General features: G+C 34.2%; 1 protein-coding gene and 1 long non-coding RNA gene across 3 annotated transcripts in view; both read left to right on the top strand.

Moving 5' to 3' along the window:
- The window catches only part of LOC135836612 (uncharacterized), a 196,816-nt gene that overhangs the window by 90,986 nt on the left and 81,891 nt on the right, over nt 1-23,939 (top strand). Inside the window, exon 3 of one of the 2 annotated variants that reach the window (XM_065351550.1) lies at nt 2,189-2,264. The exons of the other annotated variant lie outside the window; for it this stretch is intronic. The gene's annotated coding sequence lies outside the window, so the exon portion shown is untranslated. The remainder of the gene's footprint in view (nt 1-2,188; nt 2,265-23,939) is intronic. 2 annotated transcript variants of the gene reach the window in all.
- Nucleotides 4,795-8,181, top strand: LOC135836609 (uncharacterized). Its single transcript, XR_010557067.1, has 3 exons — nt 4,795-4,955; nt 5,056-5,208; nt 5,319-8,181. It is a non-coding gene; the product is annotated as an uncharacterized LOC135836609 (long non-coding RNA).

Below are 23,939 nucleotides of genomic sequence, written 5' to 3'. Positions count from 1 at the left end.
GGTATTGCGAATTTTTTTCAAAAAAAAAGTTGAAATTTTAACAAAAATGTAGCGAACTTGATAAAAATTGCTTGAAACATCATTTAAAGTTGCTAAAGTATAGATATCTCAAAATTCAAAGAAAATTATGCATAAATAAAATTAATGTAAGGTAAGTACTGAAGAGAAGAGAACGAGGAGCAAAAAAATGATCTGTGAGCGTGATTCATGAGCAGCTAAAAAAATAATTCGAACCACGAGTCAAATCACGACATTTTTTTATTCGGCTGCTCCCCGTGAATCTTGCAGAACGAAGTTGACAATGTTTTCATCTTACCACTAAAAATGTTGAATTTAATGCAGCTTGAAGAAATTTAAAACAATTTAATACAACTTATGAGTAGGTAGTTATCCTCGAATGTTTACTCCTAAAGAATTTATTTAAGTATGCCTTACATCAGTAAATATTTTTCATTTGTAATTGTATGGTGCCTTATTTCATAGCAGGAGAAATGTACTTGGTCACAGTTGAGTTCGAAGAAGTGGTGGTAGAGGGAGTGATTTCAAAATTCAAATTGAAAAAAGGATAAGATGGCATCTGACAGGGTACAGGATGTTCTAATATTGATGATAACTTCTCATCATATTTTCATCTCAATTTGTCAACAAATTGCGTAGGCAGTGGTTCTTTAAATGGACATTTATTTGAAAAATTGCAAAAATTGTGACACGATGTTGAATTTATGTACTTAGGTACGTATAATTTCTAGGATTTCAAAACATCGTGTATCGATACGTAGCCTACACATATGCTTGGTGGGCTTAAGTATACTTAACTGTCACGATATGAATCTTAAAAGCAGTCATTGTAGGACAAATGGTTGTATTTTGAATTTCACTCTCGTAATTACGTACAATCTGAAATTGGCGGAGGAGAAATATTAACGATTTCTTGCGTCCACTTTTTATTAAATGACAGTTTAAAACGAATCTAGAATTTCTGTATACAGCGTTGGCTTAAAGACTCTCACATGTAACAGACCAACGACGTAGTAAAAGACTGTACCAAAAACGGAGATGTCTTCGACAAAGGCAAAAAAATGCACGACAGCTGAAATAATCGTTGGATATTGTTTATGATATTTGATTAATGCTATCGTATTCGTGTAGTTTAAATGATGACTGGATATGGGGGACTCGATTAATGTTCGGTATACTAAAGCTAAAAGTAATTCATAATCTTTCAAAAGATTTGACATGTACTTCGTTAAGAGCCAGCTTTTACAAATTCGCGTCTGCGTAAGTATAATACTCGTATATCCGCGCGGATTATATAAAATATACGTTAATTTGACACGACTATACGGTCTCGTATATTTTACGCGCTTTTTGGTCCATCGGGATGACAAGAAAAGTAATTTTTTTTCGCCAACAAAAAGACGCGTATACTTTCGAACGACTGGAATGGTTAGTTGACAGGTTTTACCCGTCGTCGTCGGGTACCTACGTCGAGTGTTTTATTAATTTGAATTGTTTATTTTAGTATACGGCGAATGAGCGAAACGCGCCATATCATTGTATTTATAAACAACCCTTGCAGTACCGTACTGTCGTCTGTGTACGAGTAGACGTCATTTTGAATTTAATTTCTTATTTAAGAGACGCGAACCTTTGTATACTCTTATAGAATAATGTTATCGTCGGATGGTATCTGAAAACCAGCAAACAGTTCAATTTATTATGAAAATGGAATTTTTCCATAATATTTTTTTGTGCGTTTTGTTATCTAGAAAAAGACAGCCTTGAATTGTCCTACCCATTTCAATGCATTCCTACTTCAGAAAAAAAATACTCCATTATTTTATTAATTAACATCAGGTAGAGTGTCGAAAGAAATGTTGGAAATCGTAATAAAAATTTATTCATCAATCGTAGAAAATTTTCACTTATTCGACATTCCGAGCACGCTTCCAAAGCGAAGAAAACTTTGTTACTTTTTAGAATCGTGTGAAAGTTTTCATTGTAGTTACTACATAGCTACCGTGCTGTAGTCTACACTCTCTGGCTCATCTTCGATGTAGTTTATTCGCTAGGGAAGCATTTTTAAATTCCGATGTGGTAGAATTACGAAACATACAAATTATTCGTCGTGTTTTATATGTATGATGGGTATAGTTCGGCATTACCTATACTGTACAATGTTGTTCAGGGCCACCAAGCACATGAATTATCGTTGTCGAAAACTAGATAAAGAATACGCCAGCGAACGAAGAAAAAAAATAGAGGTAAGTTATCCGAAGCTTTATTTTTATTTGCGTGGGTGCTACGCGAAGTACGAGTAGATAGGTATTTGGTGGTGTCTGAGTCGAAGGCGAATACGAGCTATTCTTATATCATAATTATCGTAAGCTCATTCGTCCATGGTACAGTTTGAGCGAGAAAGTTTATCCTTATCCGGTTCATTTATCCGTATTTATTTCGCGAAGGGTCAAGTTTGCAATCGATTGCGTTGTGTATTGGCATCGTCGAACAAATTGGTCGTGAGATGATTCAAATGCTTCTATAAAAGTACTTGTAATCGATTTCGAGCGATGGAAAAAAGGGCGAGAATTGCGTGTGTTAAACGAAGTGCAATGTTTTTCATGAAAATGGTTTCAAGTTTGAGGTGTTGAAATCATCTCATGGTTTTGAATAGAAATGAAAACATATTTAGTGAAGTTCGTTTGAAGAAATTTTTGAAATCTGGTAAAAAAATGTTGTATCAATATCAAATTTGATCAGAACATTCTAAGATTCGAACATTCTTTGGACCAAATTTCATCTGATTAGATCCAATCTCTGATCGTATTTTTGATCGGATTAGATCTGTTCAGACCAGATCAAGTCAAAATGAAAGTTTTAGTTTTCAAATTTAAATTCTCAGTTTTCAGTTCGGTTTAGACCTGTTTGTTAAGATCAGATCTAGACATTTCCTCAATCCGATTTGATCGGGCACCGCGAAGTTTTGATCAGATTAAAGCATACTCATCTATTCATACTTATCTGATGTGATTCAGTAAAGGGAACTTAATTGGATGTGATCAGATTCAAATAGATCTGATCTGGCATCTTTATTCTGGCCAAATCCGTATCTTCACAGATTTGATCGGATTAGATCCGTTCAAATCTGATCAAGTTCAATAGCTAGGGAACCTAATTAGATGTAGAGCTGGAAAATTTTTAAAACAAGTTTTACTTTTCAAATTTCAATTCTCAGTTTTCAATTTTTTTTGGTTTTCAGTTTTGTCATTCGTTGTTGTGTTGGAAAAATTAGTAAAAATACACCTAGAGACGCTATTTTTCAATTCTTCATCCTTTATCTAAAAACATAAAAAATTGTGTTGTCTCGCCGATACCATGTATTTGGCAGTTTAAAATTTGGACGTTTTGTATTTGAGCCTTGAGAGTTGTTTGAAGGAAGGGAAGTTCAAGTTTGAATTTGAAGAATAAACTCGCAAAGAAAGGGAGACATGGTCAATAAAGAAGAATGAAAACTGAAAAAAATTTCAGTTTCAGTTTTTATTCAATTTTAGTTTAAGTTTTTGACATTTCAGTTTCAGTTTTATCAGTTTTCCAGCCTTGATTGAATCTGATCAAATTTAATCAGATCAGAAGGGAAATGTTTGGTCCAATTAAATCATATCTGATCTAATCGGGATATTTTCAATTTTTTCATACCTATATGTATATTCCCCGATCAGAGCTCTGATCGGGTTACATCTGTTTAGAACTGATGAGATCCAATGGAGCAAACCTGATTGGATCTAATCAGATCTGATTGGTCGTATTTAGGCAGACCAGATACAGACATTTTCTTTATCCAATTTGATCTGGCCAAATCGTATCTCAGATTAAACTTTAAAATGGATTAGGTAAATCTGATCAGATCCAGTAGAAGGAATCTGATTGGATCTGATCAGATGTGATTGGGTCTTATTAGACTTCTTTGGTTGATGTTCTTCATCTAATTTGATCTGATCAGATGCCTAGCTATTACCAAATCCGAGTTTTGATCGGTTTAATCTGTTCAGACCTGATCAGATAGGTACAACGAAAAATCCTGATTGTATCTGATCAGATCTGAATATGTCTGTTTGATTGTATGTTTAGATCACATCAGATCTGAGATCTGATCAGACCCTATTTTTGTTTCTTATTTTCCTTTGGGTTGTCTTAGATCAGGTTTTAGATAAATAAAATTAGGTAATTTGTATGAAATTAAATGCATGTACTCGTAGCTTTATCAAAATACGAAATAAACCTGCTCGTATTCTGTTTGAGCGGAGTCAAATCCTGATTTCGTATTTCAGGAATGATTATTATTTTTCTTACCATTTTATCAAGCAAGGTGTAATCGTGTAAATGCTTAAGTACCTACTAAAAGAAAAGAATTACATTCAATTTTTAGTAGCAGGTGATATTTCTTACACCTATATAAATCACATTTCAAAGACTCCTTACCCTAGATATCAATATAATTAAGTTTTACAAAAAAACATAAATGCGAGTAATTTTCCACTATATGAATGGTACTTTTCCTTATAGTTGTAGGATCATAAAGTCGTGCCTTAGAACGTGCAATAATTCCTTGTGAGTTTAGTAAATGAGATAAGATACGGCAGATAATGTGAGAGTATCTGTAGTTATTAAATTACACATCTCGATAGTAGGCATATTTCCTAAAAACTGATACGATATCAAGTTATACATCACTATTCCCTGTAAATTCCTCTCTAGATAACTTCTATACCAAGGCCAATGCTCATACGGATAAGATAAATAAAATTTCTCATCCTGTCACTGATCTCATTCTATACAGTTGTTATATTGGATTCACATTTCATTAGAAATAGTTTTTTAATACTGGTGAAAAGAACGAAAATTAATGTCTTCAACACTCGGAATAATTGTGATGTTTTTGTTTATGGTGAATGTTGGTGAGTTATATTTTCAGCTATCATCTACCATACAAAAAAAAATTAAATTATAACTTTATTTGAATTTTTTGACAAAAACGTGTTGGAAAATTTTGTGTAGCCAATTCCTGGAATTTATTCAGAAAAGCAACCCCTCCACCTAAAGAAAACTTTATAGACAATCCAATAGGAAAGATGTTTGAAGAACTGCTCAGAGGGAATGGATTCATGATTCCAAATAATGAACCCGACATCGGTGAATCGCCGGATTTGGGTTAGTACGTTTTGAAAAAAATTAATTTACGATGAACGTTGTAATTAATACTTTTCTTGAATTGGTAGCTATTTTATTTAGTGGTAAAATAAATTTGCGATTCTTCACAGACAACCCCTCTGGTCCATCTGGTCGAGATGGTATTATCGAAAATTTGAAAATACCCACCTATAGGGTATGAAGTTGAAGATGAACGGTTCAATGGCGCATAGTATTTTATCAAGTTCCAATTGCAGTGAAATCCCGACTATTCGATTCAATTGCTGAGGCAATGGAAGGTTGGATAGTTTTGACAGTTCCTTGCTCGGATCATCACCTGACGCCTTTTTATGCCGTTCGAATGGTTCGTCCTTTTCGTGGCTCGCATTTATCGAGGATTATTCAGTAACAGGCAAATAGGTATCATTTTTCATAGTTGCTTGAAAAGGGCGAGAAGAGGTTGCAAAGTAAAAACCATTAAAAATGCACGTTTAGGGCACTCTTTAGATTCACGAAAATGTCAAAATTCAGAGGCAATCTTATACTTGTTAAAAGAGCACAATTATGTACACTTTTTTGAAACCGGAATGGGGTAGAAGGGATTGAAAACTTTAAGCCCTCATAAAACAACTTTTGGAATCCTCTGAAGGTACATGACACATGCGAGCCTCCAAGGTAAATTTGGGGAGACCATAACGATAACACAGAATTAAAAATAATATTGAAAAAAATATATATCATATAAAACTCCCTTTGAATTTAATACCTATCTACCAAGTTTCAGCCTCCAATATCATTTAGGGAAGAATTCATGAGGTGTTAAAAAATTGAGACCTGTTGAGAAAATCGCGAAAATCTTATCATTTTTGCGGTTAGCATGAGATATGGAGGATTGAAAAGTCAAAATCCACCAAAAAGCATGTCTAGGCACCCTTCAAATGCACTTGCCAAATTTCACCCTCTGAAGCCAATTTTAAGTGTTATGGGTATGACAAAGTTTTTCGAGGTAAATAAAATTACTTACATTTTACAAACTTCTTCAAGACAGCAGTTTTCACATTACATCGTTGTATACGTTTTGACCATTTTTACGCTCTTTAGTGTCATTCTTTCTCGAAAATTTAGCTTTATTTTTGAGATACTCGTATTTCTAACATATACGAGTAAAAAACTGAACATCATTGACCAATTTTTCTCACCGACAACGGCTGCTTTATACTTACCTATGCAAATAAATTAAAAATAACGGGTCAGTTTTTTTCCTATTTTAAAAATTATTTTATTACTTAATATGATTTGTAAGGTCTTTGTGAAGGTACCAAATCCCCATTCTCATGTCATTTAGGGCTTTGATACTTAAAGAGACTCTTAAAACAGTGCAGCAAGTATAAAGCTACGCCTGCATGAAGTAAAAAGGGAAAAGTTTGCAAATAATTTGTTTGTAATAAGCGCAAACCACCATAGCGCAAAGGGTTCTTTTTGGCTAAGATTAGCGTAAACAAGTATAGTCCCAACCCCTCATCTTCAAAAATTAAACATGAAACTTGAGACCTTATATCCCTACCTAAGTACTTATTCAACATTATACCTGCAAATGAAAAATAAAAGAGTACCTACTTTGGACTGTTATTTTCAATGATGACTATAATTAATAGAGTCATGATTCGATTTTTATTTTCTATGGGTAACCGATTAGGTACCAAACTATTTACGATATACATGCTTACCTATTATTAAAAATCATTTTTAAAGTCGTGAACTACTTATTCATATTCGAAATTAGGTATGATAGCTATGTACCTACTCAAAACTACCCACTACATAACAGATTACACAGAATACAGTGCGATAGTATTTTAGTATGGAGAACGAATATTGTAAGTTTTTGTTGTGGCTTTGGTAATACAAAGCGAAATAATTACGTGTCGATTAATGGCAAGAATTAGAAAGTGATTCGCTTTTACCATTCATAGTAAAGATGAAAAATCAAAAATATTCAATAAAACGTATGTAAACTTCAATGCGTACTTTAACCGTTTTAAATATAAAAATGCCCAAAACACTCCTACAATGTGTACATAAATTATTCTTATTTCATAAACATGATTAAGAACTCCTAAATAAGTACTTAATTATTACTCTTCTTACGATAACTACTATGACCGATCCATTAATTTGGGAATACAGCCACGTCGTCTCACCTGTAGCACAAAATGGGGAAAAAATTATGAAAAACGTGATTCTCTTAAATCAAATTTTTCATAATTATTTTTTCAAAACATACCTATTAAATGGGTATTTTGTTTCAAAATTTACTAAATGAATTCAAAAATTAATGCATTATATACATGTAGTAAGTAAGCTTAGGTTTTGAGACAAATATTAAAAATTACTTACTTAGGTTTTGAAAAAAAAAATGAATGCAGGTATTTTTTAATGTAAGGGATTTATGTACTTATTGTACTCGTAATTTTGTACCCTAAGTACTGCATTGTTATTTTCTTGTCAATTTATCTTGACCACTTTATTCCAATTTTATTCGACAAGGTTTTACCGACTTTTCGGAGAAAAGTGGAGTATTGTATTTGTTGCGATAGTGGAAGTTGGGTCGGGGAGTGACTTTTCTTTGCGTTTCGAGGGTCTGGGATCACGATAGGCTCATTCCCAAAATTTCAGGTTTCCTTATATAAGGTTTATATATGAATACACGTACCTAGTACCTTGTGGTGCCCGGGTCTTTTATGGTAATTGTGGTGCCCGCGTACATAGAGGATCACATATATATGTATGATAAAGGTGTTTTGGAGCAGTTTATTTTTTTTGGGTTTTTTAGTCATAGTGGTGCCCGTTCTATAAACTTGGTACTTGTGGTGCCTGCCTCAAAAATTTTTTTTTCACCTTAGAGTGCATTTCATGAAATTCTACATCGTTTTATATAAAAAGACCTTGTGGTGCCCGATTTGGGCGCCACAAGCCCAAAACCGGGCACCACAATGACTACGTATACTTAAAACGGGCACCACAATGACTAAGTTTAAATCTATATATATATAGATATGCAAACGGTACCTCTACGTCACCTTTTATATACTCACGCGTTCTCTTCGTCACCGAATTCGGTGACGGAGGCGTTTTGCCGGTGACGAAGACGTTTCCCTGTGTATAACAAGTTCAAACGGTTTGTTTTCCCCTGAAACGTAAAAGGGCAAAACTTTGTCCGGTGACGAAAAGGTCATGTATACACCTACTGTATACAGATTTTAAAAATTTTTTTCCATCAACACAGACATACCCTCGACGTCACCGTATATAAACAGTACCTTTTGGTCACCGCTTTTTAAATGCTTCCAGTTGTGTTATATTTCCGTATTCGTAGCCAGCGCAGTTGCAGTCTATTAGGCAAGGCAGCAGGTGACAATTTGGTATAGTCAATATCTTTTTAAATACACAAGGTCACGGAAGAGATCAGTTTATAGTCGGAGGCAAATTGGTACCATTCTCGTAAATTTTTTTTGTATAAGCTTAAAGCATGTAAATCAAGTGGGGAAAAGAGTATAATCACTATTACAACTGTGCTGGTTAAGAATATGCTATAAATACACCGCCAGAGGCATTTTAAAGCCTGGTGACGAAAAGGTACTGTTTATGTACGGTGACGTCGAGGATACTTAGGTCCATATGTTAGGTACCAAGTCCGAAATTGTACAATTCGGGGTTGGTACAGCCAATTTTGTACCATCTCCGAAGTGTCCGGACCAAGCGTGAATATTACTTTTTCATCGGACTTGGTTTGTACCATGCCCGGAGGGTCCGGACAAAGTGTTCGACTTGGTACAATTTGTGTTGTGCAAAGTCCGAAATATAGTTTAATAATGAATGAATTCGAATTTTACATCCCTTTATTCCATAAAAATATTGAACCAAATAAAAGGAAATTTAAAGATGGCTCTAAAATACACACCACCAGCAAAATTTTCAGGTGCTGAAATTCATTTGTTGATTTTTGGGGAATTTTCAAAGATTCAAATATGTATTGCTATGCTCACTTCTCAAAAAAAAAAAAATAAAAAGATCAAATTGAGGTACTTACTAACTAAAATGCTGAAATTTGGTTTTTACTCTCTATTTTCGACTTCTCTAGTCGTGAAAATCTCGTACCTTACTCATTTGAAAACTATGCACTAATACTTAGATTCCAAATTCATTTTTTTATGGATTTTTCAAAGTCAAAATTTCACCAAATTGTCGTGAAAGGCTGAAATTTGGTTTGTACCATATTATAAATTTTCTGAGTTAATAGCAGATTTCTCCAGTAATTTTTTAAAAAATTAAAAAATTTTTGGATTTGAACTAATACAAAATGGTTTTGAAAAAATCGATTGAAAAGGTCATAAAGATCGATGGCTAATCCGGGTTTATGCTGAATTTTAATTTTGCTCTAAATACTTGAGTACAATTTACAAGTATAAAAAAAATCGCAAAAATCGAGATGAAAACGCTTCAAAATTTACTGCCTCCGAAAATATGTCACCCTAGGCAGCTGCCTAAGTTGCATGTGCATAAATACGACCAAAAAAAATCAAAACCATCACCAAACGACTCGAGAAGTTGAAAACAGAGAGTAAAAACCAAATTTCAGCATTTTAGTTAGTAAGTACCTACCTCAATTTGATCTTTTTATTCATTTTTTTTTGAGAAGTGAGCATAGCAATATTTGAATCTTTGAAAATTCCCCAAAAATCAACAAATGAATTTCAGCACCTGAAAATTTTGCTGGTGGTGTGTATTTTAGAGTCATCTTTAAATTTCCTTTTATTTGGTTTAATATTTATGGAATAAAGGGATGTAAAATTCGAATTCATTCATTATAAAACTATATTTCGGACTTTGCACAACACAAATTGTACCAAGTCGAACACTTTGTCCGGACCCTCCGGGCATGGTACAAACCAAGTCCGATGAAAAAGTAATATTCACGCTTGGTCCGGACACTTCGGAAATGGTACAAAATTGGCTGTACCAACCCCGAATTGTACAATTTCGGACTTGGTACCTAACACATATATATATATAGAGATATATGTATATATACAATTTTTTTTTTGAATTTTTGATTTAATTCGAAAGCTACGAACTTTTGGATCGAAGTGAATATGCGAAATTATAGAGATCGTAGAGGCCTACTTAGATTTCAAGTTTCATCAAAATCGGTTCAGCCGTTTTCTAGGTAATGAGTTTTGAAAAATTTCGAAAAAAAATTTTGTCGCTCGATAAACTTGGAAGCTGCGTTCTTTTGGAACTTGATGATGATGCCAAAATTTTCGGCTAGTAGCCTAGTTGTGACATTTAAAATTTGATCAAAATCGGTTCAGCCGTTGCTGAGAAATTAAATTTTTAAAAAATTTTGTGCAAAGTCACCCCCCGAAAATTTGAAAAAGCTCATTTTTGTTTTCGATTACGTAAGAAAGCTACGAACTTTTGGATCATGGTGCAAGTGCGAAATCATAGGAATGGTGATGGACTTGTGATACTTCAAGTTTCAGAAAGATTGGTTCAGTCGTTACTCAAGGTAATGATTTTTAAGTGAAAAATGTCGAAAAAAAATTTTGTCGCTCGATAAACTTGGAAGCTTTGAACTTTTGAAACACGATGATGGTGACAAATTGTCCAGCTAGTATCCAAGGGCTGACATTTTGAGTTTCATCAAAATCGGTTCAAAGGTTCCTGAGAAATAAATTTTTAAATGAATTTTTAAGTGAAAAATGTCGAAAAAAAATTTTGTCGCTCGATAAACTTGGAAGCTTTGAACTTTTAAAACACGATGATGGTGACAAATTGTCCGGCTAGGATCCAAGGGCTGACATTTTGAGTTTCATCAAAATCGGTTCAACCGTTCCTGAGAAATGATTTTTTAAAAGTTCAATTTTAAATGAATTCGTGTGCCAAGTCTTTACTTAAATATTTAAGTACTCGTATGTGATGAGGTGAATTTACACATAAAATTTAATTTCTCAGCAACGGCTGAATCGATTTTGATCAAATTTGAAATTTCAGAACTACACTACTTAGCGGAGATTTCGCCATCATCATCAAGTTCCAAAAGTTCAAAGCTTCCAAGTTTATCGAGCGACAAAATTTTTTTTCGACATTTTTCACTTAAAAACTCATTTAAAAATTTATTTCTGAGGAACGGTTGAACCGATTTTGATGAAACTCAAAATGTCAGCCCTTGGATACTAGCCGGACAATTTGTCACCATCATCGTGTTTCAAAAGTTCGAAGCTTCCAAGTTTATCGAGCGACAAAACTTTTTTTCGACATTTTTCACTTAAAAATCATTACTTTGAGTAACGACTGAACCAATTTTTCTGAAACTTGAAGTATCACAAGTCCATCACCATTCCTATGATTTCGCACTTGCACCATGATCCAAAAGTTCGTAGCTTTCGCGCGTAATCGAAAACAAAATTTTCAAAAGCTCAAAGCTTTCAAATTTGTCGAGCGACAAAATTTTTTTTCAGAATTTTTCAAAACTCATTACCTAGGAAATGGCTGAACTGATTTCGATGAAACTTGAAATCTCACTAGGTTTGCTCGATTCCTATTAAGTATACGACCCTCAATTTTTTGTGAATCATTCGTGAACAAATTGATCAATTTTTTGAAAGAACCATTCGCCAACGAATCTTTAATTTATGAATAAATTCGTTCGCGAATGAGTCACTAATACGAATCAATTCGTTCGCGAATGATTCATTGAAAATTGAGTAAATGAATCAATTCGTTCGCGAACGAATCACATGTCTGAATCGGTTCGTTCGTGAACGATTCACTTGTATGAATTAATTCGTTCGCGAACGATTCACTTGTACGAATCGATTCGTTCGCGAACGATTCACTTGTACGAATCAATTCGTTCGCGAACGATTCACTTGTATGATTCGATTCGTTCGCGAACGAGTCACTTATACGAATCGATTCGTTCGCGAACGAGTCACTTATACGAATCGATTCATTCACGAACGAGTCACTTGTACAAATCGATTCGTTCACGAACAAGTCACTTATACGAATCAGTTCGTTCGCGAATCACTGTTTAAATAACAGTGGATCAATTCGTTCGTAAAAGATATTTATTTTACGAAAAGTCGGTCTTCTCACGCTTACTGCGTGAGAGTTTTTTACCGACTTTTCGGAGAAAAGTGGAGTATTGTATTTGTTGCCATAGTGGAAGTTGGGTCGGGGAGTGACTTTTCTTTGCGTTTCGAGGGTCTGGGATCACGATATGCTCATTCCCAAAATTTCAGGTTTCCTTATATAAGGTTTATATATATAGATATATATATTTGCTTGCGACCAGACATGTCAACTATGCTTGGCATATATGCAGAAAAGTGAACAAAATTTTAAAATTGGTATAATTTCTGTTCTAAATCACTTATTAAAATTTTATTTACAGATTAAATCTAATATTCAAAAAATCTATGTGTTGAAAAAAGTAATCAGATTTTTAGGCTAAATTTTGAAGAAAATTTTTGAAAATTGAGTCAAAGTAATTTGAATTTTGAGAAAGTTAAGACACCACAAGAAAGCTTAAATAAAATAAAAATTTTTGATGTTTCTAATTTTTCAATTGGCCAATAAAATACTGAAATATTTCGAGTCAAATTTGTTGTCGTGTACACTCAGGATCGATGTATTTGCATACATCTCCACCAGCACATCACATTCTACTCACTACAAATTGACTGTAGACCCTGCGTTCGTCCTCGCGCCTTGATTTCTAAGCCATGCGCCCTCTGGTGGAAGTTTCTGAAAACTCATAGTTGACTTGTATAGTAAAATTAACCCATGACTTGTCAACTATAGTTGACAAGTTGGTCAGTCCACTTGTATAGTAAAATTAACCCATTCATTAGTTGACAAGTCTGGATACTAATACCTATATATGAATACACGTACCTAGTACCTTGTGGTGCCCGGGTCTTTTATGGTAATTGTGGTGCCCGCGTACATAGAGGATCATATATATATGTATGATAAAGGTGTTTTGGAGCAGTTTATTTTTTTTGTGGTTTTTAGTCATAGAGGTGCCCGTTATATAAACTTGGTATGTGTGGTGCCCGCCTCAAAAATTTTTTTTTCACCTTAGAGTGCATTTCATCAAATTCTACATCGTTTTATATAAAAAGACCTTGTGGTGCCCGATTTGGGCGCCACAAGCCCAAAACCGGGCACCACAATGACTACGTATACTTAAAACGGGCACCACAATGACTAAGTTTAAATCTAGAGATATATATATACAATTTTTTTTTTGAATTTTTGATTTAATTCGAAAGCTACGAACTTTTGGATCGAAGTGAATATGCGAAATTATAGAGATCGTAGAGGCCTACTTAGATTTCAAGTTTCATCAAAATCGGTTCAGCCGTTTTCTAGGTAATGAGTTTTGAAAAATTTCGAAAAAAAATTTTGTCGCTCGATAAACTTGGAAGCTGCGTTCTTTTGGAACTTGATGATGATGCCAAAATGTTCGGCTAGTAGCCTAGTTGTGACTTTTAAAATTTGATCAAAATCGGTTCAGCCGTTGCTGAGAAATTAAATTTTTTAAAAATTTTGTGCAAAGTCACCCCCCAAAAATTTGAAAAAGCTCAATTTTGTTTTCGATTACGTAAGAAAGCTACGAACTTTTGGACCATGGTGCAAGTGCGAAATCATAGGAATGGTGATGGACTTGTGATACTTCAAGTTTCAGAAAAATTGGTTCAGTGGTTACTCAAGGTAATGATTTTTAAGTGAAAAATGTCGAAAAAAAATTTTGTCGCTCGATAAACTTGGAAGCTTTGAACTTTTGAAACACGATGATGGTGACAAATTGTCCGGCTAGTATCCAAGGGCTGACATTTTGAGTTTCATCAAAATCGGTTCAACCGTTCCTGAGAAATAATTTTTTTAAAAGTTCAATTTTAAATGAATTCGTGTGCCAAGTCTTTACTTAAATATTTAAGTACTCGTATGTGATGAGGTGAATTTACACATAAAATTTAATTTCTCAGCAACGGCTGAATCGATTTTGATCAAATTTGAAATTTCAGAACTACACTACTTAGCGGAGATTTCGCCATCATCATCAAGTTCCAAAAGTTCAAAGCTTCCAAGTTTATCGAGCGACAAAATTTTTTTTCGACATTTTTCACTTAAAAACTCATTTAAAAATTTATTTCTCAGGAACCTTTGAACCGATTTTGATGAAACTCAAAATGTCAGCCCTTGGATACTAGCCGGACAATTTGTCACCATCATCGTGTTTCAAAAATTCAAAGCTTCCAAGTTTATCGAGCGACAAAATTTTTTTTCGACATTTTTCACTTGAAAATCATTACCTTGAGTAACGACTGAACCAATTTTTCTGAAACTTGAAGTATCACAAGTCCACCACCATTCCTATGATGCCAGACTTGCACCATGATCCAAAAGTTCGTAGCTTACGCGCGTAATCGAAAACAAAATTTTCAAAAGCTCAAAGCTTTCAAATTTGTCGAGTGACAAAATTTTTTTTCAGAATTTTTCAAAACTCATTACCTAGGAAATGGCTGAACTGATTTCGATGAAACTTGAAATCTCACTAGGTTTGCTCGATTCCTATTAAGTATACGACCCTCAATTTTTTGTGAATCATTCGTGAACGAATTGATCAATTTTTTGAAAGAACCATTCGCCAACGAATCTTTAATTTATGAATAAATTCGTTCGCGAATGAGTCACTAATACGAATCAATTCGTTCGCGAATGATTCATTGAAAATTGAGTAAATGAATCAATTCGTTCGCGAACGAATCACTTGTACGAATCGATTCGTTCGCGAACGATTCACTTGTACGAATCGATTTGTTCGCGAACGATTCACTTGTACGAATCGATTCGTTCGCGAACGATTCACTTGTACGAATCAATTCGTTCGCGAACAATTCACTTGTGTGATTCGATTCGTTCGCGAACGAGTCACTTATACGAATCGATTCATTCACGAACGAGTCACTTGTACAAATCGATTCGTTCACGAACAAGTCACTTATACGAATCGGTTCGTTCGCGAATCACTGTTTAAATAAAAGTGGATCAATTCGTTCGTAAAAGATATTTATTTTACGAAAAGTCGGTCTTCTCACGCTTAATGCGTGAGAGTTTTTTTTTTGTTGTTGTTGTCTTTTTTTTTTCAACAGCCATAGTCTACTTTACATAATACGATATTCTGGTGTAGACTAAGTATGGCTGTCCAGAAATTCCTAAATGATTTAACAAATTTCGGCTCTTGCTTCGCTCGAGCATGAATCAGAGGGAAGTTACAAAATTAGTAACTCGATTGTGATAAAACATTTAGCTGTTAATTAAGTTGTGAAGTGCATATTTTACGAGTATATTCGAAATTAGGTATGATAAAGTACCTATGTATTCAAAATTATCCACCTATACGTATAATACATATTATATTCAAAATCAAAGATATTCAATAAAACATAAACTTCAGTACTTTAAATAAGTATAAATAAAAATGTCCAAAACACTGCTACAATCAGTAAATTCTAATTTCATAAACATGAATAAGAACTCCTAAATTAGTACCTACTTAGGTACACTGGCCCATACGATAACATATGACTGATCTATTAATCTGAAAATCAAGGAATTGAGTGACGTCTCAACTATAACACAAAATAGGGGAAACATTTAAAAAAATGTGATTATCTCAAATCCAATTTTTCATATAATATAAATATTTTTGTTTTCAAAACATACTACCTAATGCATATTTTGTTTCAGAATTTACTAATTAATAAATTAAAAAATAAATGCATTAAGTATACCTATGGTAGGTTTTGAGAAAAATATTAAAAATTACTTACTTGACTGTTGTTTTTTTTTTTGATCTTTTTTTGTCGTTTTTTAATGATTGTGAACGATTCATAAAAACTATCAATATGCGACAATTTTTCACTTACGTTTCCATAGTTTTTGAAACGAAAGTGTTCAAAATATCCTGCCGTGTTTCATCTGTCCCATTCACTAACGACTATTCGACTACAAGAGAGGGTCACATTCCTTTCCCTTCTCAGTGCGTCTTCTGCTTTTTTAAATAAGAAATTCAGTTTTTAACGAATAAGCTGTAAAAATATGATACAAAATTGTTTCAATACCTTGAAAACTAAACATTTGTTGAATGAGTATAGCTGGATGAAAAGAGTGAATCGGGCCCTTGCTGTGATTTTGAAATTGATGAGTGGAGTTTTATTCTTGAGTTCTAAATCCCCGCAAAACAAAAATTTCAAACGGGCGAAATTGACCTTTCTGTTGAAAATTTCTATCTTTGGCAGTTTTCAGGCAAAATATTTCAAAGTTGCAGTGATACTCAACATGAGAACTTTGTAGCCGCGTAGGTCGCTCAGAACGAGTATGAAGGGTTTCTAAAAATGGCGTGATTCAATTTTTTAAAATAAAAATTGTAAAGCATTGAAAAAAATCATTAAATCTGGGTCAAATTCGGGTTCATGGTGTAGTTTGACGTTCTCAATACCAAATACCTTCAAAGAAGTTTCTCAAAATTCCTATGAATGATTGTTGGTAGTGTCTAGCATCTCTGCAAGTTTGAAAAAATTCTATTAAAAATTGCCAAAGATGAAAATTTTCACCAGAAATGTCCAATTCACTTTTTTTAAATACTTAAGTGCTTAGGAGGAAACTAGCGATCTGAAAATTTTGTCACGGGTGTTCTAAACCTCAAGAACCAACTGCCACTGGTCAATTTCGAAATTTCAGCTGAATACAAATTCGCCCTTCTCACCCTACTAATTGTGAGCTGTTTTGCCGCCTTGCTGGGCCTGGATAGTGTTTTTATTATAAAATCCCAGGCGATCAATTTTAATTTTTTAGTTGTCCAATTCGGGTGTTTATTTTACCCATTCGCCCCTCCTCCTCAAAGTGTAGAACTTCTTCGTGACTTCAATGTTTCTAATACTCTTTTTCAATTTAACTTCAAGTCACAGTAATTTAAATTCTTTATTGAGTTGGTGATGATTTGAGCCATTTACGGTATTTTATTAACTTACTGCTGTTTTATTTGACGCGCACGTTTATTTAATGGTCAAAAATGAACCGGTTTTGTCTATAATGGTAATGGTTGTTAATAATTCCTTTCTGTGCTTCGAAAGGGTTTTATCTTCCTTTACTCCAACTTTAACCCAGGTACATTCATACTGACAATGTTTTGACTCGGAATAATAACATCTTCGTTTTCACTAAATTTGACTTTTTTACATTTAGGTAGGTACCTATGTACTTTGATACCACTACTCTTATGTAGGTACTTAGGTAGGTACTTATACTTATACAAATTAACTTACACACGAATATCATATGTTTCTTTCTAAACTGGTTTGATAGCAATCAATTCAATTGAGCCTTTATCTCTTCCCTCAGTGTTAACCACGTAGGAGATTTACACATATTATATGGGCCATCCTGCCTATCACAACGTATTTTAACGTAACAAAATGCTCATTTTTTATGTTCGCTGTACCCCAATGTTTTGAGTTAGATTGGCACCGAACTTCAAAACAAAACTTTATATCGATACAAAAAAAATAAAATAATAAACGATAGAAAAATACCACAGATCCTTGTTCGTAACATAAATCAAACAATATTTGATACGACAATCCACGCACAATTACGAATACTAACCATCTCGTACCGTACATTTCTCAAAATGGAATCTTTTCTCTCAATCCGAGAACGTATCTCGTGCGAACAATATTTCATATAATAATATTTCCAACCACGTACACAAAGAAAAACTCATAATTGTTACGAAAGCAGAAACATTCCTAAAAGTAGGTACTTGTCGAATACACAGTATGAAAACAATATTACTATACCGTACAAGGCTTCTGACAAAATTACAATGCATCTTCCTTCATCATCGAAAAATCAAGAAACATAAACAAGTACCAAGTGGAAATCTCATTTCCACCGATTCGTTGTGATAAGACGTTATCCGTAGCAAAATAGTACCTATACCATATTCGAATAATGCGAACCGTGAAAGCGTCATATTTGACACTAAATCCGATTTCGATTTACGCCTCACTCACGCACACATTCTTCACCATAAGATACACTACCCATGCAAAAGAACGCGTCCCTTTAATACACAGTCACACTCGTATAGGTATACCTACCTACGGACGTACGAAAGCGACGTAAAAAGGCGGCTAAGTTTACGATAGGGAGTAGGACGATGTCGTAGCAGAACATAGCGCAGATTAGGTCAGTTGGAAAAACATACTTTTTCGTTACTTTTTTTCAAATCTAATTTGAAACACGAAAGCTGTACCAATTTTAGCGTAAAATTCTTCTCGTATCTTCCCAAAACCCCTTACCGTTTTCGCCTTTTTAATCTTTCAAAGTATGCGCTACTATGTTAGGTGCTTTGGTGGAAAACGATGCTCGCGTTTGTTTGTTTGTTTTCCTCGCAAAAACTTCAAAATACCGTCGGAATGTATTACGTTCCCGATTCTAAAACAATAATTCATATTTTACCCCGACATGAATGCACACGAAACGATGAAAGTTGCACTACTGTGCGGCCAGCATCGCCATCACGATCGGATAACTCGATCGGAAATTAAGTTTTTTTTTGCGGTGAGAGAGAAGGAGAGAGAGAGGCGACAACAAAAACGACTATTTCCATCATGTAAACGACACGAGTCGCGTAAAACAGCGCAAAAAATTAATTTCCCTAGGTGCTGCGATCAAAGTTAACAATTACGTTTGGTGATACCGCAAAAGCCACCCGCTAATTTACAATTACGTACCATCAACGGTAACCGTCAAAGATGCAATAGTCGTGTTTGGTAATAATTAAACGTGAAATTTCGCTGGCGCAACGATACGCATTAAATAATGTAAAAAGCCATGCAAAACAATTCACTCGAAGGCGAAGTACAAATATCGCGCCGTGTAAAATTAATGGTTTTTCGTACCTTACACATTTAACAATATCGTCGGACGAGAAAAATTGCCACCAGTAGTCGCACCTTCCACCCCCTCTTCCTCTCACTGTGCAGTATTACTACGATCGTAAAAACCTACATCTAATGCCACGACAGGTCACAATTTATAACGACAACACGATTCGGACACACAAAAATACCAACGTCGCATGTACCTAAAATACCGATCTTTCATAACTTACCCCCCCCCCCCCAAACCAAACCCTCCACATACTGGCGTCGTCGTGAAAAGAAAACTCGCAAAATTCCGACTCTCCGCGCGTATACTACAACGAGGATCTATAGCGCATTTTACAACCCCCCGAGCTATTTCATTAATCTTCCAAACACCTGTTAAAAAACGAATCTTACACACGCCCCTATTCATCTATCAACAATAGCTGCGAACTTCCTGCTATTTTTTTTCCTCTTTTAATAAAAATCAACCTGCATAAATTCCCCGCCCGTCCTACCTCCGACCCGGATACCACGTCAACAACGGTTCATTACTTCCGTATCGACGCTGCAAATTCTCAAATACTCCCCTCTCTCTCTCACTCACTCACTCTGTCAGTCTTTCTGAGCCACGTACCTATAGTCAAATAAATTGCGCGAAATGAAAACGCACTTAAGCAGTATAAATAGAGAGATGAAAAGCTGCTAAAAACTACACTTAGCCTATCGAAAATTTGTCGAAAGGCTATAAAGGCAAATTTACGTCAAGCGTACAGAATTAATCCCATTTTCGGCTCAGAACGCGAAAATAATTGAAAAAAGTAGCCTCTTGTTAGCATCCTAGATTACCTACGCTTGCGCATAGTTAAGGGAATTTTTTCGAAAATAAAATCGACTCCTTTACTATAACTACAACTGAAATAAAGAGTGGGTACTAATTAAAGAATCGCTTTAGCGTACTTTTTCAATTTTAATTTGTTAACTGAGAACATTAACGTCATGCAAAAAGAAAATAAAATTTACCAAAACTCTCGTAAATTCTTTCCATGAAATGGTCAACTTCAACTAATGAAAAACTGGTTATTTAGCAAAATATATTATTAGCTAAGTACATATCTATTCTATGATGATAAAACAACCTCTTCTCAGTCCATTTTCTACTAGAAACAACAGCATTTTTATTTCAAAATAGATTAGTCGTAAAAGTCGAAAACATTTATCGCAAATTGTTACTTTCATTATGTTTAATGCTCTCTGTTACAATTGGTTTATAATTATACTTTATCAGGTGGAAGTTTTTTGTTTTATTATGCGTTTTTTTTTGTTTTTTTTATGATGTTGTGATAAATTTATGAAATAAATAAATAGGTACCTATTAATTATGAATACTTGGAAAAATGCTTGCTTAAAACAATTTTAAAAAATCTGTTGTGTTTTGTTTTTACCTTTTATAATTTTTGATTAAAAAATTACACCTCATAATCCCACAATCATTTATTCAATATTCAATGAGTGATCATTTCAAATTTTGAGGGATAAAAATACAGTTTTTATGCCAAACCACCTGTTAGCTCCAATCGAGCAACAAATATGTACAAAATGTGCCTCTTTCACTGAAAGACCATATTATTCACAGGTCATATCAGCACCAAATTTGAAATACTGAAATTTATTTTTTGTGAATTTTTGAAATTGGCAGAAACGGTCTTTTGACGCGGGTACACATTATTTAATTTACCAAAAAAAGTACCTAGATAAGTAAACCTTTAATTCACAAAAAAAAAAAAAAAAAAAAATGAAAATCTATTTATTATGCTAAAGTAGACTCCTCGACTTCATTGTAGGTAGTGTCTTTTAAGCTGATTTGAAATCTCCAAAAAGAGTTGTTTTTTTTGTCTCAAATAGCCATAATCAGTTTGGCAATCTCAGAAGAAAATTATTGGATCTAAGATCTAATTCGATCAAACAGTTGATATGACCACTGACCAGGGTCTGATCAAATTTGCTTATGTCAAGTTAGATCCATAAATGTCCGGATTTGATCAGGTCTCATCAGATTCAATATAATTCCCTCTGGAATGACGTAAAGTTCCAGTTGTATTTGAAATTCATCGAGAGCAGTTGGGAGATGAATTTCAGGAAAATAGGTACCTAAAAGAAGTTTTCCGTGATTTTCTACTACAAGTAAAATGATTTAGAATTTTTTAAACTATGACATTATCAACTCACAAGGAAATCACTGGAGATGTCCATTTCCGATTTGAACAGAAGCTAGTGCAGTTTTCAGAAAGAGCATGTTCTGGCATCACTCAGGCATCAGGCATAAACAAAATTTCAACTTTCCTTTATTTTTCGGTTTTTGGCGAATATTTGAAATTTCAAAATTGACTATTTTTGATATTTTGTACTTTAATAAAAATAATGAAAATTAGTCACGAAACCCATACTAAATATTTTGAATCGAATTTCACTATTTTAGGCCATTTTTGGACCTCCAGCCCGATTTTTAATTTCTCCAGAAGGTATTGAAATTATTTTGAGGAGCTAAAAATTGAGTTGTATGTAGCTTCTTATTGGCTGAACCTCGATCTTGAGCTACCCAACTTAATCTTTACTCCTTCTGTAAGAATCAAAAATCGCACTGCAGGCTCCAAAATGGCTCGAAATGGTGAAATTTGGATTGAATGGGGAGGGGAGGTATGGAACTATGGAAGTTGGAAAGAAATACAACCCCTCGTGAAATCTTCAAAAATTTCTATAAATGAACAAACAATTTTCCCATTTTTGAAGTTTTTCCTTAAATAAGTTATAGGTAGTACATACAAGTATGCTGGGTAGCCAAAAAACACTTTATAGCTGCATAAAATTAGTTTTTGCCCCCATCTAAAAATTCTGGAGAAATATAAAATAGTGCTGGAAGCTCCAGAATGGCTAAAAGTAGTGTACCTATTTCTTTTAAAAAGTTGATATTAGTTTCCAGACCAATTTTTGTGCTGAATTAAGTATTATTATTTTTTAGTTTCCAGACCAATTTTTGTGCTGAATTATTATTATTTTTTTTTGAAAAAAAAGCATAAATGGCCAAAAATGATCAATTTGGATTTTCAACAACTCGCCAAGAAACATAAGTAAATCTGGGCAGCTGAATGTTAGAATTTTTAGAAGAAGGTTGACCATGGTAGGTATTCATATTTTGTTTTCGTATAATACAAATTACGTCTGGTACAAAAGCTGTTTTCTTTTCGCATACTCGGAGTTACTCGGAGTATGCGAAAAGAAAACGGCTAAAGATAAAGAATCCATTTACTCATTCGTAAGTTTTTTTTCTCTATTTAAATTTACAGTTTTGATAAATATCAACCACTTGATGTTCTTCCATTCAAATTGGAGTCACGCACCAGGAGTGGTTCTTTTCTCAGATGATATGTAAAATTTTCCACTCGTATTTTTTTTTCTCTCGAGATGCATCCTGATCTACGTGATAGGTAGGGCTTTTTTGTGGGACACACACGGAGGTACTAAAGGAAATATTGTAAAAATCAAAAAATTGCCATCAACACTAAAAAAAAAAAAAAAAATGAAAGATTATAGGGGGGATGAAAGCGTGCCCCCAATTACCTGTTTTGCCAAAATTAGGCTATACTCACTGATTACTTTGAAGCACGGCCATTTCTTACTATATCACATCTTTTAAAAAATAAGAGGAAACGTCGTCTCAACAAAAGGTATTACAATATGCAGTATTACCATGTAATGAATTGGCCATTTTCGCAACAGATTGATATATTGAGAGAATAGGTACAGTAATTTAGAGAATAGAAAAAGGGTTTCCCAAACATCTCGACACATTGAACTCACTCCATATCAGATCACTTTCAAATGTTGAAAAAACACCTAGCAATAATCTTCAAGGCAGACACAAATGCATAAACATATCAAACCCACAGATTAAAAATCGATGAAAATTAATTCGAAAACAAATTATACCTTCTACTCGCCAGTACATCAATTAAAATTACCAACGTGACATACCTATTCGTTACGCAATATTGTATAGCGCCGGGTTAATTTAGAAAAACGTGACGTCACGTTTATAAATGAGACTGGCGAAATGGGAAATTGTACCCGTTAACAAGGTAACCCCGATGAACGGCGAGGGATTGTGTACATAACGAGTACAACACCAGTCACCAAGCTGCCGCTCTGCATTCTATGACGGTTATGTCGTTAATGAGTTCCCCGTTCTACCATACCCGAAGTGTCCAAAAGGCCTTTGTAAACCTCACATTTACCACGTTTACGTGTCTGAATGACGTCGCGAGAACGTTAAAAGAATACACCATGAAAATATCTTCCACGTTTACAGCGCCTATAATTTTTCCTCAGGATGAGGGTTACCCACTGAAGGAGTATTACAAAAAATCAACGACGACGAAAAATTGCCTGCTGGTCTAGTTAGGTAAGTTTTGTCGTGCCGTGCACGAAGTTTAACTACTCGTCTCCTGCGCAGTGATCTGTTTTCAGAGAGAATTTATATGAGACTTGAACCCACGAACTCATGGTTTTTGTTCGAATCCGCTCGTAAAGCTACCCGATGACCTTATTTCTAAGAAAAATTCAATGTCATCGACCTGGGTAAAAATTTGTAAGTACACACAATTTGACTCGTCCTTTTCAATGGGTTGTGTTCGTTTTGCCTCTGAAAAATTTCAATTAAAGATGTACAGTAACGTTTGAAATACTCCT

This window comes from Planococcus citri, chromosome 2, assembly GCF_950023065.1.
Source record: "Planococcus citri chromosome 2, ihPlaCitr1.1, whole genome shotgun sequence".
NCBI lineage: Eukaryota > Metazoa > Arthropoda > Insecta > Hemiptera > Pseudococcidae > Planococcus > Planococcus citri.
Note: the sequence above shows the minus strand (reverse complement) of the source record. Positions and strands in the feature narration are given on the sequence as shown.